This window comes from Lepus europaeus, chromosome 7 (genome assembly GCF_033115175.1).
Source record: "Lepus europaeus isolate LE1 chromosome 7, mLepTim1.pri, whole genome shotgun sequence".
Classification (NCBI taxonomy): Eukaryota; Metazoa; Chordata; class Mammalia; order Lagomorpha; family Leporidae; genus Lepus; species Lepus europaeus.
The window spans coordinates 129357177-129374046 of NC_084833.1; the positions used below are offsets into that span (position 1 = coordinate 129357177).

At 39.2% G+C, this 16870-nt stretch overlaps 1 non-coding gene across 1 annotated transcript; it reads left to right on the top strand.

The window, feature by feature from the left end:
- The first annotated feature begins 435 nt into the window (after window positions 1-435).
- Window positions 436-507, top strand: TRNAA-AGC (transfer RNA alanine (anticodon AGC)). Its single transcript has one exon. It is a non-coding gene; the product is annotated as a tRNA-Ala (tRNA).
- The last annotated feature ends 16363 nt before the right edge of the window (window positions 508-16870 follow it).

Genomic DNA, 16870 nt, shown 5'->3' on the forward strand with positions numbered 1-16870 from the left:
GGACAGTCTCCTACATAAATGCAATACCATTATTACAGCTATACAACTAGTAATAATTGCCAAATATGCTATTATATCTAAACTATCTTTTAGATCTTTCCAGTTGTTTAAAAGATGTTGTTTTAGCTGTTTGTTTAAAGTGCAAAAAACAATACCTTTGTAGAATCTATTGTATTCAGTTTTGTCTGAGTATTTCCTAATGGTTTCATTTAACTTATTTAATCTCATCTTTCTTGTAAGCTTGAAATTAAATCTGTAAACTTAGATTCAAGCAAAATATAATTTGGCACTATCCTCACTGAAATATTAATAACTTCTTTGTAATGTACCAAGTCTCTCTTTGTACCTGGGCTATGGCTCAATAGGCTAATCCTCCGCCTTGTAGCGCCGGCACACTGGGTTCTAGTCCCAGTTGGGACACTGGATTATATCGCTGGGGGTGTAGCTCAGTGGTATAGCATGTGCTTAGCATGCACGAGGCCCTGGGTTCGATCCCCAGCACCTCCAGGCCTCTCCATGAGCTTGGCTTGTTCCAAAATCACAGACTATTAAGTGTTTTTTTGTTTTGTTCTAGTACTATTGGTTGAACTCTTTAATTAACACACAATTATTCTTAGGTGTTTAAATTTTAACTGGAAAGTGATCCCTGTTAAATATAACAGTAGGAATAAGAGAGGGAGGAGATGTACAATTTGGGACATGCTCAATCGGACTTGCCCCAAGTGGTGGAGACACAATTGTGCCAGGAGATTCCAATATTTATCAATGTCCTATTCTGTCTTAAGAAAGAGTTCTTATTCCCTGAAGTATACCACATGGCTCGAGTTTTTGAGTGATAATAGAACAAGGTTTGTAGGGCTGTACACCTCTCTCCTTATTCTTTTCATCCTGGGGTTTTGCACATTTATTCGGCTTGTCAAGATCTTTAGAAAATCTTTTTGAGATTAAGAATTACATTAGGCCGGCGCCATGGCTCAATAGGCTAATCCTCCACCTTGTGGCGCCGGCACACGGGGTTCCAGTCCCGGTCGGGGAGCCGGATTCTGTCCCAGTTGCCCCTCTTCCAGGCCAGCTCTCTGCTGTGGCCAGGGAGTGCAGTGGAGGATGGCCCAAGTGCTTGCGCCTTGCACCCCATGGGAGACCAGGAAAAGCACCTGGCTCCTGGCTTCGGATCGGTGCGGTGCGCTGGCCTGCTGCGTGCCAGCCGTGACAGCCATTGGAGGGTGAACCAACAGCAAAGGAAGACCTTTCTCTCTCTCTCTCTCTCTCTCTCTCTCTCTCTCTCACTATCCACTCTGCCTGTCAAAATAAATAAATAAATAAAAGAACTACATTAAATTTATAGATTATAGATTAATTGATTGCTATACTGTGTCTTCCTCATGAATGGTGCCCCATCTCTGAGACAATCATATCATTACCTAAATCACTTCCCCATTATTTTGGGACCCATGGTCTATAATACAGATGTTCTTTAGTTTTTTTAAACTGGTTCCTTATTCCAAATTTTATTTTTGTAACAACACATGCTATAATAGATATCAGTGAAATGTGTTCATTCACATAGGTGAAGGTAAACCTCTAGATTAAACTACTACAACTAGAATTGCTGAATTAAAGACTTTAAGAACTCATAATTTTGATAAATATTGTCATATTTTAAAAAAGATGTATTTATTTATTTGAGTAGCAAAGTTACAGAAGGGAAGGTGAGACACAAAAGGAAGTCCTCCATCTGCTGCTTCACTCCACAAATGAAGCAATGACCAGAGCAGGGCTGAACTGAAGCCAGGAACCTGGGGCATCTTCTGAGTCTCCCACATGTGTAGAGGGGCTCAAGCACTTCCACCATCTTCCACTGCTTTCCCAGGCCATAAGCAGACAGGTGGATCAGAAGAAGAGCATCTGGGTCATGAACTAGTGCCCATATGGGATGCTGACGCCTCAAGTGGAGGTTTAGCCTAATATGCCATAGCACTGGCCCCATCTTATTGCCTTTTGTAGATGTCATGATCATTGGATCTGGGTCCAATTCTCTGGTAATATATGTGATGGCTTGTTTTTCCAGTAAGCCTGGCCAATATAGCCTTCTCAGACTTTTAGGAATCTTGCCAATCTGATAGGTAAAAATGATGATTTCAGGGTTGTTTTTGTTAATTTATGCCAATGAGGTTTCTTTTTTCTTTTTTTATTAAACTTTTATTTAATGAATATAAATTTCCAAAGTATAGCTTATGGGTTACAATGGCTTCCCCCCTCCCATAACTTCCCTCCCACCTGCAACCCTCCCCTTTCCCGCTCCCTCTCCCCTTCCATTCACATAAAGATTCATTTTTAATTCTCTTTATATACAGAAGATCATTTTAGTATATATTAGGTAAAGATTTCAACAGTTTGCCCCATATAGCAACATAAAGTGAAAAAACTACCATTGGGGGGGCGGAGCCAAGATGGCGGATAGTGAGGACGTGTGCCTTAGTTTGGGAAAATAAACTTTCATAAAAGTGGAATTACTGTAGCCTCAGGAAAAGACTCAAGGAAAAAACTGCAGAGGAAACGCTTCCGGATCTTGTGGATGAGACACAGAGGACTTACAGGGAGCCCACCGCGTGGAAAACCAACCGAGACAAGCCGAGCGGCAGCGGCGGGAGAGGAGCCAGAGCCACAGAATCTTGCCAGCGCGGGAACCGAGGAGGGTAAGACAAAGACCTCAGAAGCCCGAGACATTGGGGGGAGGGGGAACAGAGGCCTCTCCCTTCACTCACCAAGCAAAACAAAGAGCACCGCGATTTTACATATGTAAAGCTCAGCCAAACTCAGTATCTTTAGCAAAACTGGAAAACACATTGAGGGCTGCATAAACTCTGTGTATGGTCCCAGGGGTAGATCAAACAAATACTCACAGAGGCCAGATTTCAACTACCCTCAACTCCATACCCAACTGAGTCAAAAAAAAAAAAAAAAAAGAGAGAGAGAGAGAGAGAGCAAGCCAGCAAGGAGCAAGTGAGTGAGAAATCTGGGAGAGTCGCTCTTTACACAGCCTTAAACCTGAAGAAACAAGCATAGCTCTCTGGCCACACCCATCACAGCCCCTAAGGCTCCAACAAAGCAGACAGCTCACTTAGAGGCATAGTATAACGAGAAAAAAAAAACACCACAGCAAAAACACCACAAATTATCTCCAACATGCCAAACAGCAAACATAGAAGCCGAGGTAACAAGAGCAAGGATTGCACTATGACGCCCCCAAGTGAACAAGACACGCCAATGCAAGATTATAAAGATGAAGAGATAGAGGAAATGCAAGAAGCAGATATAAAAAATTATTAAGAACATTAAGAAGTTCTCAAAAACAAATTCTTGAACTACAGAAATCCTTAATGGACAAGATAGAAAATCTCTCCCGTGAAAATGAAATATTAAGGAGGAATCAAAATGAAATGAGAAAACTAGTAGAACAGGAAACTGCGATAGTGACAAAAAACCACAATGAAATGAAGAACTCAATAGATCAAATGGCAAACACATTAGAGAGCCTTAAAAACAGAATGGGTGAAGCAGAAGAGAGAATATCGGAACTAGAAGACAGAGAACAGGAAAGGAAACAGTCAAATCAAAGAAAAGAAGAGGAAATCAGAAATCTAAAATATACTGTCAGGAATCTACAGGATACTATTAAAAAACCCAACATTCGGGTTCTAGGAGTTCCTGAAGGCATGGAGAGGGAGAAAGGATTAGAAGGGCTCTTTAGTGAGATACTAGCAGAAAATTTCCCAGGGTTGGAGAAGGACAGAGACATCCTAGTACAGGAAGCTCATAGAACCCCTAATAAACATGATCAAAAGAGATCCTCACCACGACACGTTGTAATCAAATTTACCACATTGAAACACAAAGAAAAGATCCTAAAATGTGCAAGAGAGAAATGCCAGATTACTCAGAGAGGAACTCCAATTAGACTCACAGCAGACTTCTCATCAGAAACCCTACAAGCAAGGAGAGAATGGCGAGATATAGCCCAGGTACTAAGAGAGAAAAACTGCTAGCCCAGAATATTATATCCTGCAAAGCTCTCATTTGTGAATGAAGGTGAAATTAAGACCTTTCACAGCAAACAGAAATTGAAAGAATTTGTTGCCACTCATCCAGCCCTGCAAAAGATGCTTAAAGATGTGTTACATACAGAAACACAGAAACACGGTCACCAATATGAAAGAAGGTAAAGGAAGGAAACCTCACAGCAAAAGATCACAGGAATCTCAAACCAGATATTAAAAAATATCTTTGGCACATAGCAGGGCAAAGTTACTCCTTCTCAATAGTCACATTGAATGTTAATGGCTTGAACTGTCCAGTTAAAAGACACCGATTGGCTGAGTGGGTTAAGGAACAAAACCCATCTTTTTGCTGCTTACAAGAAACTCATCTTTCCAACAATGATCCATACAGATTGAAAGTGAAAGGCTGGAAAAAGATATACCATGCCAACAGAAATTAAAAAAGAGCAGGCGTAGCCATCTTAATATCGGACAACATAAACTTTACCACAAAATCTGTCAGGAGAGACAAAGAGGGGCACTATTTAATGATTAAGGGATCCATTCAACAGGAAGATATAATGATTATCAATGTATATGCACCTAATTACAGGGCACCAGCTTACTTAAAAGACTTGTTAAGAGACTTAAAGGGAGACTTAGACCCCAATAAAATAGTACTGTGGGACTTCAATACTTCACTCTCAGAGATAGACAGATCAACAGGGCAGAAGATCAACAAGGAGACAGCAGATCTAAACGACACTATAGCCCAAATGGATCTAACAGATATCTACAGAACATTTCATCCTACATCTAAGGACTTTACATTCTTCTCAGCAGTACATGGAACCTTCTCTAGGATTGACCACATACTAGGCCATAAAGCAAGTCTCAGCAAATTCAAGAGAATTAGAATCATACCATGCAACTTCTCAGACCACAAAGGAATGAAATTGGAATTTAGCAACTCGGGAATCCCCAGAGCACGTGAAAACACATGGAGATTGAACAACATGCTCCTGAACGAACAATGGGTCATAGAAGAAATTAAAAGAAAAATCAAAAATTTTCTGGAAGTAAATGAGGATAACAGCACAACATACCAAAACCTATGGGATACAACAAAAGCAGTGTTGAGAGGAAAGTTTATATCAATAGGTGCCTACATCAAGAAATTGGAAAGGCACCAAATAGATGAGCTTTCAAGTCATCTCAAGGATCTAGAAAATCTGCAGCAAACCAAACCCAAACCCAGTAGAAGAAGGGAAATAATTAAAATCAAAGAAGAAATCAACAGGATTGAATCCAAAAAAACATTACAAAAAATCAGCCAAACGAGGAGCTGGTTTTATGAAAAAATAAACAAAATTGACACCCCATTGGCCCAACTCACTAAAAAAAGAAGAGAAAAAACCCAAATCAATAGGATCAGAGATAAAAAGGGAAACGTAACAACAGATGCCACAGAAATAAAAAGAATCTTCAGAAATTACTACAAGGACTTGTATGCCAGCAAACAGGGAAATCTATCAGAAATGGACAGATTCTTGGACACATACAACCTACCTAAATTGAGCCAGAAAGACATAGAAAACCTAAGCAGACCCATAACTGACACAGAAATTGAAACAGTAATAAAGGCCCTCCCAACAAAGAAAAGCCCAGGACCAGATGGATTCACTGCTGAGTTCTACCAGACATTTAGAGAAGAACTAACTCCAATTCTTCTCAAACCATTCAAAACAATCAAAAAAGAGGGAATCCTCCCAAAATCTTTCTATGAAGCCAGCATCACCTTAATTCCTAAACCAGAAAAAGATGCAGCATTGAAAGAGAATTACAGACCAATATCCCTGATGAACATAGACGCAAAAATCCTCAATAAAATTCTGGCCAATAGAATGCAACAACACATCAGAAAGATAAACCACCCAGACCAAGTGGGATTTATCCCTGGTATGCAAGGATGGTTCAACGTCAGCAAAACAATGAACATAATACACTACATTAACAGACTGCAGAAGAAAAACCATATGATTCTCTCAATAGATGCAGAGAAAGCATTTGATAAAATACAACACCCTTTCATGATGAAAACTCTAAGCTAACTGGGTATGGAAGGAACATTCCTCAATACAATCAAAGCAATATATGAAAAACCCACGGCCAACATCCTATTGAATGGGGAAAAGTTGGAAGCATTTCCGCTGAGATCTGGTACCAGACAGGGATGCCCACTCTCACCACTGCTCTTCAATATAGTTCTGGAAGTTTTAGCCAGAGCTATTAGGCAAGAAAAAGAAATTAAAGGGATACAAATCGGGAAGGAAGAACTCAAAGTATCCCTCTTTGCAGATGATATGATTCTTTATTTAGGAGACCCAAAGAACTCTACTAGGAGACTACTGGAACTCATCAAAGAGTTTGGCAAAGTAGCAGGATATAAAATTAATCCACAAAAATTAACAGCCTTTGTATAAACAGGCAATGCCACGGCTGAGGAAGAACTCCTAAGATCAATCCCATTCGCAATAGCTACAAAAACAATCAAATACCTTGGAATAAACTTAACCAAGGACGTTAAAGATCTCTACGATAAAAACTACAAAACCTTAAAGAAAGAAATAGAAGAGGATACCAAAAAATGGAGAAATCTTCCATGCTCATGGATTAGAAGAATCAATATCATCAAAATGTCTATTCTCCCCAAAGCAATTTATACATTCAATGCAATACCAATCAAGATACCGAAGACACTCTTCTCAGATCTGGAAAAAATAATGCTGAAATTCATATGGAGACACAGAAGACCTCGAATAGCCAAAGCAATTTTGTACAACAAAAACAAAGCTGGAGGCATTACAATCCCAGATTTCAGGGCATACCACAGGGCAGTTGTTATCAAAACAGCATGGTACTGGTACAGAAACAGATGGATAGACCAATGGAACAGAATAGAAACACCAGAAATCAATCCAAACATCTACAGCCAACTTATATTTGACCAAAGACCCAAAACTAATCCCTGGAATAAGGACAGCCTATTCAATAAATGGTGCTGGGAAAATTGGATTTCCGTGTGCAGAAGCTTGAAGCAAGACCCCTACCTTTCACCTTACACAAAAATTCACTCAACGTGGATTAAAGACTTAAATCTACGACCTGAAACCATCAAATTATTAGAGAGCATTGGAGAAACTCTGCAAGATATAGGTACAGGCAAAGACTTCTTGGAAAAGACCCCAGGAGCACAGGCAGTCAAAACCAAAATTAACATTTGGGATTGCATCAAATTGAGAAGTTTCTGTACTTCAAAAGAAACAGGAAAGTGAAGAGGCAACCGACAGAATGGGAAAAAATATTTGCAAACTATACTACAGATAAAGGATTGGTAACCAGAATCTACAAAGAAATCAAGAAAATCCACAACAACAAAACAAACATCCCACTTAAGAGATGGGCCAAGGACCTCAATAGACATTTTTCGAAAGAGGAAATCCAAATGGCCAACAGACACATGAAAAAATGCTCAAGATCACTAGCAATTAGAGAAATGCAAATCAAAACCACAATGAGGTTTCACCTCACCCCGGTGAGAATGGCTCACATTCAGAAATCTACCAACAATAGATGCTGGAGAGGATGTGGGTAAAAAGGGACACTAACCCACTGTTGGTGGGAATGCAAACTGGTTAGGCCACTATGGAAGTCAGTCTGGAGATTCCTCAGAAACCTGAACATAACCCTGCCATACAACCCAGCCATCCCACTCCTTGGAATTTACCCAAAGGAAATTAATTTGGCTAATAAAAAAGCCATCTGCACATTAATATTTATTGCAGCTCAATTCACAATAGCTAAGACCTGGAACCAACCCAAATGCCCATCAACAGTAGACTGGATAAAGAAATTATGGGACATGTACTCCATAGAATACTTTAAGGAACAATGAAACCCAGTCATTTGCAACAAGATGGAGGGATATGGAGAGCATCATGCTGAGTGAATTAAGCCAGTCCCAAAGAGACAAATATCATTTGTTTTCCCTGATCGGTGATAACTGAGCACCAAAGGGGAAACCTGTTAAACTGAAATGAACACTATAAGAAACAATGACCTGATCAGCTTTTGTCCTGACTCTAGATGTACAATGTAATACTTTATCCTTTTTAGTATTTGTTGTTGTTGTTGTTGTTGTTCTAGTACTAGTGGTTGAACTCTGTAATTAACACACAATTATTCTTAGGTGTTTAAATGTTAACTGAAAAGTGACCCCTGTTAAATTTCAGAGTGGAAAAAGAGAGGGGGGAGATGCACATTTTGGGACATGCACAATCAGTCTTGCCCCAAATGATGGAGTTAGAAATATGCCAGGGAATTCCAACACAATCCCATCAAGGTGGCATGTACCAATGCCATCTCACTAGTCCAAGTGATCTATTTCAGTTCACAATCGATGGCTTGGATAGGTCTAAGAAACAAAGGGATCACACAAACAAGACAAGTGTCTGCTAATACTAACTGATAGAATCAAAAAGGGAGAGAAAGATCCAGCATGGGAAGTGGGATACACAGCAGACTCATAGAATGGCAGACGTCCTAAACAACACTCTGGCCTCAGAATCAGCCCTTAAGGCATTCGGACCTGGCTGAAGAGCCCATGAGAGTATTGTAGGCATGGAAAGCCAAGATACCATGGAAAAGAAAAAAAAAGAAGAAGACCTAAATGAAAGATCTCTGTGAGTGAGATCCCAGTGTAAAGAACGGGGCCATCAAAGAAGGAGGTACCTTTCTCTGAAGGGAGGAGAGAACTTCCACATTGACTGTGACCCTATCGGAATAAGATCAAAGTCAACGAACCCTAAAGGCTTCCATAGCCCTGGCAACTCATGACTAGAGCCTAGGGAGATTACTGACGCCATGAACAGGAGTGTCAAATTGTTAAGTCAGCAACAGGAGTCACTGTGTACTTACATCCCATGTGGGATCTGTCCCTAATGTGTTGTCTAATGAGCAGTGATGCTATAACTAGTACTGAAACAGTATTTTTACGCTTTGTGTTTCTGTGTGGGTACAAACTGATGAGATCTTTACTAATTATATACTGAATCGATCTTCTGTATATAAAGATATTTGGAAATGAAAAAAAAAAACCTGGTGTTAAATTGGAAATGGCATAGAAAATTAATTAATTTTTTTAAAAAAAATATTATGTAGGATCTCTGTCTTTAATGTGCTGCACACTCTTATTTAATGCTATAACTAGTACTCCAACAGTATTTTTTTTTCACTTTGTGTTGCTATATGGGGGCAAACTGTTGAAATCGTTACCTAATTTATACTAAACTGATCTTTTGTACATAAAGAGAATCGAAAATGAATCATGATGTGATTGGAAGGGGAGAGGGAGCGGGAAAGGGGAGGGTTGTGGGTGGGAGGGATATTATGGGGGGGGGAAGCCATTGTACCCATGTGCTATACTTTGGAAATTTATATTCATTAAATAAAAGTTTAATAAAAAACTACCATTGGAGTACTAATTATAGCATTAAATAACAATGTACAACACATTAAATATAGAGATCCTACATAATATTTTTTTTAAATTAATTAATTTTCTATGCCGTTTTCAATTTAACACCAGGTTGATTTTTTTCTCATTTCCAATTCTCTTTATATACATAAGATCATTTCAGTATATAATTAGTAAAGACCTCATCAGTTTGTGCCCACACAGAAACGCAAAGTATAAAAATACTGTTTCAGTACTAGTTATAGCATCACTTGGCTTTAGATGACACATTAAGAACATATCCCACATGGGGTGTAAGTACACAGTGACTCCTGTTGCTGACTTAACAATTTGACACTCCTGTTCATGGTATCAGTAATCTCCCTAGGCTCTAGTCATAAGTTACCAGGGCTATGGAAGCCTTTAGAGTTCGCCGACTTTGATCTTATTCCGATAGGGTCATAGTCAAAGTGGAAGTTCTTTCCTCCCTTCGGAGAAAGGTACCTCCTTCTTTGAAGGCCCCGTTCTTTACACTGGGATCTCACTCACAGAGATCTTTCATTTAGGTCTTTTTTTTCCATGATATCTTGGCTTTCCATGCCTACTATACTCTCATGGGCTCTTCAGCCAGATCCGAATGCCTTGAGGGTTGATTCTGAGGCCAGAGTGTTGTTTAGGACATCTGCCATTCTATGAGTCTGCTGTGTATCCCGCTTCCCATGTTGGATCCTTCTCTTCCTTTTTGATTCTATCAGTTAGTATTAGCAGACACTTGTCTAGTTTGTGTGATCCCTTTGTCTCTTAGACCTATCAGAGCCATCAATTGTGTGCTGAAATTGATCACTTGGACTAGTGAGATGGCATTGGTACATGCCACCTTGATGGGATTGTGTTGGAATCCCCTGGCACATTTCTAACTCCACCATTTGGGGCAAGTCCGATTCAGCTTGTCCCAAATTGTACATCTCCTCCCTCTCTTTTTCCACTCTTAAATTATCAGGGATCACTTTTCAGTTAAAATTTTAACACCTAAGAATAATTGTGTGTTAATTACAGAGTTCAACCACTAGTACTAGAACAACAACAACAACAACAAATACTAAAAAGGATAAAGTATTACATTGTACATCTAAAGTCAGGACAAGAGCTGATCAGGTCATTGTTTCTTATAGTGTCCATTTCACTTCAACAGGTTTCCCCTTTGGTGCTCAGTTGTCACTGATCAGGGAAAACAAATGATATTTGTCTCTTTGGGACTGGCTTAATTCACTCAGCATGATGTTTTCCAGATTGCTCCATCTTGTTGCAAATGACCGGGTTTCGTTGTTTCTTACTGCTGTATAGTATTCTATGGAGTACATGTCCCATAATTTCTTTATCCAGTCTACTGTTGATGGGCATTTGGGTTGGTTCCAGGTCTTAGCTATTGTGAATTGAGCTGCAATAAACATTAATGTGCAGATGGCTTTTTTATTTGCCAAATTAATTTCCTTTGGGTAAATTCCAAGGAGTGGGATGGCTTGGTTGAATGGTAGGGTTTTGTTCAGGTTTCTGAGGAATCTCCAGACTGACTTCCATAGTGGCTTAACCAGTTTGCATTCCCACCAACAGTGGGTTAGTGTCCCTTTTTCCCCACATCCTCTCCAGCATCTGCTGTTGGTAAATTTCTGAATATGAGCCATTCTCACCAGGGTGAGGTGAAACCTCATTGTGGTTTTGTTTTCCATTTCGCTGATTGCTAGTGATCTTGAACATTTTTTCATGTGTCTGTTGGCCATTTGGATTTCCTCTTTCGAAAAATGTCTATTGAGGTCCTTGGCCCATCTCTTAAGTGGGATGTTTGTTTTGTTGTTGTGGATTTTCTTGATTTCTTTGTAGATTCTGGTTACCAATCCTTTATCTGTAGTATAGTTTGCAAATATTTTTCCCATTCTGTCGGTTTCCTATTCACTTTCCTGACTGTTTCTTTTGAAGTACAGAAACTTCTCAATTTGATGCAATCCCAAATGTTAATTGTGGTTTTGACTGCCTGTGCTACTGGGGTCTTTTCCAAGAAGTCTTCACCTGTGCCTATATCTTGCAGGGTTTCTCCAATGCTCTCTAATAATTTCATGGTTTCGGGTCATAGATTTAAGTCTTTAATCCATGTTGAGTGAATATTTGTGTAAGGTGATAGGTATGGGTCTTGCTTCAAGCTTCTGCACGTGGAAATCCAATTTTCCCAGCACCATTTATTGAATAGGCTGTCCTTATTCCAGGGATTAGTTTTGGATTTTTGGTCAAATATAAGTTGGCTGTAGATGTTTGGATTGATTTCTGGTGTTTCTATTCTGTTCCATTGGTCTATCCATCTGTTTCTGTACCAGTACCATGCTGTTTTGATAACAACTGCCCTGTGGTATGTCCTGAAATCTGGTATTGTGATGTCTCCAGCTTTGTTTTTGTTGTACAAGATTGCTTTGGCTATTCGAGGTCTTCTGTGTCTCCATACGAATTTCAGCATCAATTTTTCCAGATCTGAGAAGAAGGTCTTTGGTATCTTGATTGGTATTGTATTGAATGTATAAATTGCTTTAGGGAGAATAGACATTTTGATGATATTGATTCTTCCAATCCATGAGCATGGAAGATTTCTCCATTTTTTGGTATCCTCTTCTATTTCTTTCTGTAAGGTTTTGTAGTTTTCATCGTAGAGATCTTTAACGTCCTTGGTTAAGTTTATTCCAAGGTATTTGATTGTTTTTGTAGCTATAGTGAATGGGATTGATTTTAGAAGTTCTTCCTCAGCTGTGGCATTGCCTGTGTATACAAAGGCTGTTGATTTTTGTGCATTGATTTTATATCCTGCTACTTTGCCAAACTCTTCGATGAGTTCCAGCAGTCTCTTAGTAGAGTTCTTTGGGTCCCCTAAATAAAGAATCGTATCATCTGCAAAGAGGGATATTTTGAGTTCTTCCTTCCCAATTTGTATCCTTTTAATTTCTTTTTCTTGCCTAATACCTCTGGCCAAAACTTCCAGAACTATATTGAATAGCAGTGGTGAGAGTGGGCATCCCTGTCTGGTACCAGATCTCAGAGGAAATGCTTCCAACTTTTCCCCATTCAATAGGATGTTGGCCGTGGGTTTTTCATATATTGCTTTGATTGTATTGAGGAATGTTCCTTCCATACCCAGTTAGCTTAGAGTTTTCATCATGAAAGGGTGTTGTATTTTATCAAATGCTTTCTCTGCGTCTATTGAGAGAATCATATGGTTTTTCTTCTGCAGTCTGTTAATGTAGTGTATTACGTTCATTGTTTTGCGAACGTTGAACCATCCCTGCATACCAGGGTTAAATCCCACTTGTTCTGGGAGGATGATCTTTCTGATGTGTTGTTGCATTCTATTGGCCAGAATTTTATTGAGTATTTTTGCATCTATGTTCATCAGGGATATTGCAATGTTGCATCTTTTTCTGGTTTAGGAATTAAGGTGATGCTGGCTTCATAGAAAGATTTTGGGAGGATTCCCTCTTTTTGGATTGCTCTGAATAGTTTCAGAAGAAGAGGAGTTAGTTCTTCTCTAAATGTCTGTTAGAGCTCAGCAGTGAATCCATCTGGCCCTGGGCTTTTCTTTGTTGGGGGGGCCTTTATTACTGTTTCAATTTCTGTGTCAGTTATGGGTCTGCTTAGGTTTTCTATGTCTTCCTGGCTCAATTTAGGTAGGTTGTATGTGTCCAAGAATCTGTCCATTTCTGATAGATTTCCCTGTTTGCTGGCATACAAGTCCTTGTAGTAATTTCTGATGATTCTTTTTATTTCTGTGGCATCTGTTGTTACGTTTCCCTTTTCATCTCTGATCCTATTGATTTGGGTCTTTTCTCTTCTTTTTTAGTGAGTTGGGCCAATGGGGTGTCAATTTTGTTTATTTTTTCAAAAAACCAGCTCCTCGTTTGGCTGATTTTTTGTAATGTTTTTTGGATTCAATCCTGTTGATTTCTTCTTTGATTTTAATTATTTCCCTTCTTCTACTGGGTTTGGGTTTGGTTTGCTGCAGATTTTCTAGATCCTTGAGATGACTTGAAAGCTCATCTATTTGGTGCCTTTCCAATTTCTTGATGTAGGCACCTATTGATATAAATTTTCCTCTTAACACTGCTTTTGCTGTATCCCATAGGTTTTGGTATGTTGGGCTGTTATCCTCATTTACTTCCAGAAAATTTTTGATTTTTCTTTTAATTTCTTCTATGACCCATTGTTCATTCAGGAGCATGTTGTTCCATCTCCATGTGTTTGCATTTGCTCTAGGGATTCCCGAGTTGCTAAATTCCAATTTCATTCCTTTGTGGTCTGAGAAGTTGCATGGTATGATTCTAATTCTTTTGAATTTGCTGAGACTTGCTTTATGGCCTAGTATGTGGTCAATCCTAGAGAAGGTTCCATGTACTGCTGAGAAGAATGTAAAGTCCTTAGATGTAGGATGAAATGTTCTGTACATATCTGTTAGATCCATTTGGGCTATAGTGTCATTTAAATCTACTGTCTCCTTGTTGATCTTCTGTCCTGTTGATCTGTCTATCTCTGAGAGTGGAGTATTGAAGTCCCACAGTACTATTTTATTGGGGTCTAAGTCTCCCTTTAAGTCCCTTAACAAGTCTTTTAAATAAGCTGGTGCCCTGTAATTAGGTGCATATACATTGATAATCATTATATCTTCCTGTTGAATGGATCCCTTAATCATTAAATAGTGCCCCTCTTTGTCTCTCCTGACAGTTTTTGTGGTAAAGTTTATGTTGTCCGATATTAAGATGGCTACACCCGCTCTTTTTTCATTTCTGTTGGCATGGTATATCTTTTTCCAGCCTTTCACTTTCAGCCTGTATTGTTGGAAAGATGAGTTTATTGCAAGCAGCAAATAGATGGGTTTTGTTCCCTAACCCAATCAGCCAATCGGTGTCTTTTAACTGGACAGTTCAAGCCATTAACATTCAATGTGACTATTGAGAAGGAGTAACTTTGCCCTGCTATGTGCCAAAGATATTTTCTAATATATGGTTTGAGATTCCTGTGATCTTTTGCTGTGAGCTTTCCTTCCTTTAACTTTTTTCATATTGGTGACCATGTTTCTGTGTTTCTGTATGTAACACATCTTTAAGCATCATTTGCAGGGCTGGATGAGTGGCAACAAATTCTTTCAATTTCTGTTTGCTGTGAAAGGTCTTTATTTCATGTTCATTCACAAATGAGAGCTTTGCAGGATATTTATTCTGGGCTGGCAGTTTTTCTCTCTTAGTACCTGGGCTATATCTCGCCATTCTCTCCTAGCTTGTAGGGTTTCTGAAGAGAAGTCAGCTGTGAGTCTAATTGGAGATCCTCTAAGAGTAATCTGGCATTTCTCTCTTGCACATTTTAGGATCTTTTCTTTATGTTTCACTGTGGTGAGTTTGATTACAACGTGTCGTGGTAAGGATCTCTTTTGGTCATGTTTATTAGGGGTTCTATGAGCTTCCTGTACTAGGATGTCTCTGTCCTCCAAACCTGGGAAATTTTCTGCTAGTATCTCACTAAAGAGGCCTCCTAATCCTTTCTCTCTCTCCATGCCTTCAGGAACTCCTAGAACCCGAATGTTGGGTTTTTTAATAGTATCCTGTAGATTCCTGACAATATTTTTTAGATTTCTGATTTCCTCTTCTTTTCTTTGATTTGTTTCCTTTCCTGTTCTCTGTCTTCTAATTCCGATATTCTCTCTTCTGCTTCACCCATTCTGTTTTTGATGCTTTCTAATGTGTTTGTCATTTGATCTATTGAGTTCTTCATTTCATTATGGTTTCTTGTCACTATCACAGTTTCATGTTCTACTAGTTGTTTAATTTCATTTTGATTGCTCCTTAATATTTCATTTTCACACAAGAGTTTTTCTATCTTGTCCATTAAGGATTTCTGTAGTTCAAGAATTTGTTTTTGAGAACTTCTTAATGTTCTTATCAGTTTTTTCAGATCCGCTTCTTGCATTTCCTCTATCTCTTCATCTTCGTAATCTTGAATTGGGGTGTCTTGTTCATTTGTGGGCATCATAGTGTCTTCCTTGCTCTTGTTACCTCGGCTTCTACGTTTGTTGTTTGGCATGTTGGAGATAATTTATTTATTTATTTATTTTTTGCTGTGGTGATTTTTTCTCGTTATACTATGCCTCTAAGTGGGCTGTCTGCTTTGATGGATCCTTAGAGGCTGTGATGGGTGTGGCCAGAGAGCTCTGCTTGATTCTTTAGTTTTAAGGCTGTGCAAAAAGCGACTCACCTTGCTCCTTGCTGGATCTCTCTCTCTCTCTCTCTCTCTCTCTCTCTCTCTCTCTCTCTCTCTCTCTTTTTTTGACTCAGTTGGGAAGTAATTCCAAATGGCTGAGTGGAATTGAGGGTAGTTGAAATCTGGCTTTGTGAGTATTCGTTTGAACTACCCCTGGGAGCACACAGGGGTCTCTGCGTTTCCCCACTAATGTCTCACGTTTCTGAGGCTTTTGTCTTACCTCAGGTTCGTTCCTGCGCTGGGAAGATTCTGCGGATCATCTCCCGCGGTTGGATTTCCATGCAGTGGGTTCCTTGTAGGTCCTCTGTGTCACATCCACTAGATCCGGAAGCGTTTCCTCTGCAGTTTTTTTCTTGAATCTTTTCCTGAGGCTACAGTAATTCCACTTTTATGAAACTTTATTTTCCATACTATTGGTGCACGTCCTCACTATCTGCCATCTTGGCTCCGCCCCCTCACCAATGAGGTCTCATTTTTTTTATATATGTAAACTCATTTGTCCTTTTGTAAAAACAATCCATATGTATTTTTGTCCATTTTCTGTTCAGTTATTAGGTTTTGTTCTATTGATTTGTAGAAGTTCATTATGCAATGGAGTAATTACCTAAAGTAAAAACACATTACCTAAAGTAAAAACCCTATGATTCATATCTTATAATTTTTTAAAGTTTTATTTAAATATTTGAAATATAGAGTTACAGACAGAGAGAGGGAGAGACAGAGAGGAAGGTCTTCCTTCTGTTGGTTCAGTCCCAAATGGCCACATAGGCTGGAGCTGGGATGATATGAAGCCTGGGTCCAGGAGCTTCTCCTGGGTCTTCCATGTGGGTACAGAGGCCCATGAACTTGGGTCATCTACTACTTTTCTGGGCATAGCAGAGAGCTGGATTGCAAGAGAAAAAACTGGGATACAAAGTGACACCCATATGGGATGCTGGCACCCTAGGAGGAAGTTTATCTCACTATGCCACAATGCCAGCCCCCATACCTCAGAAATTTTTAAAACATTTCTTATAATGCATTTTGTGTTAATATG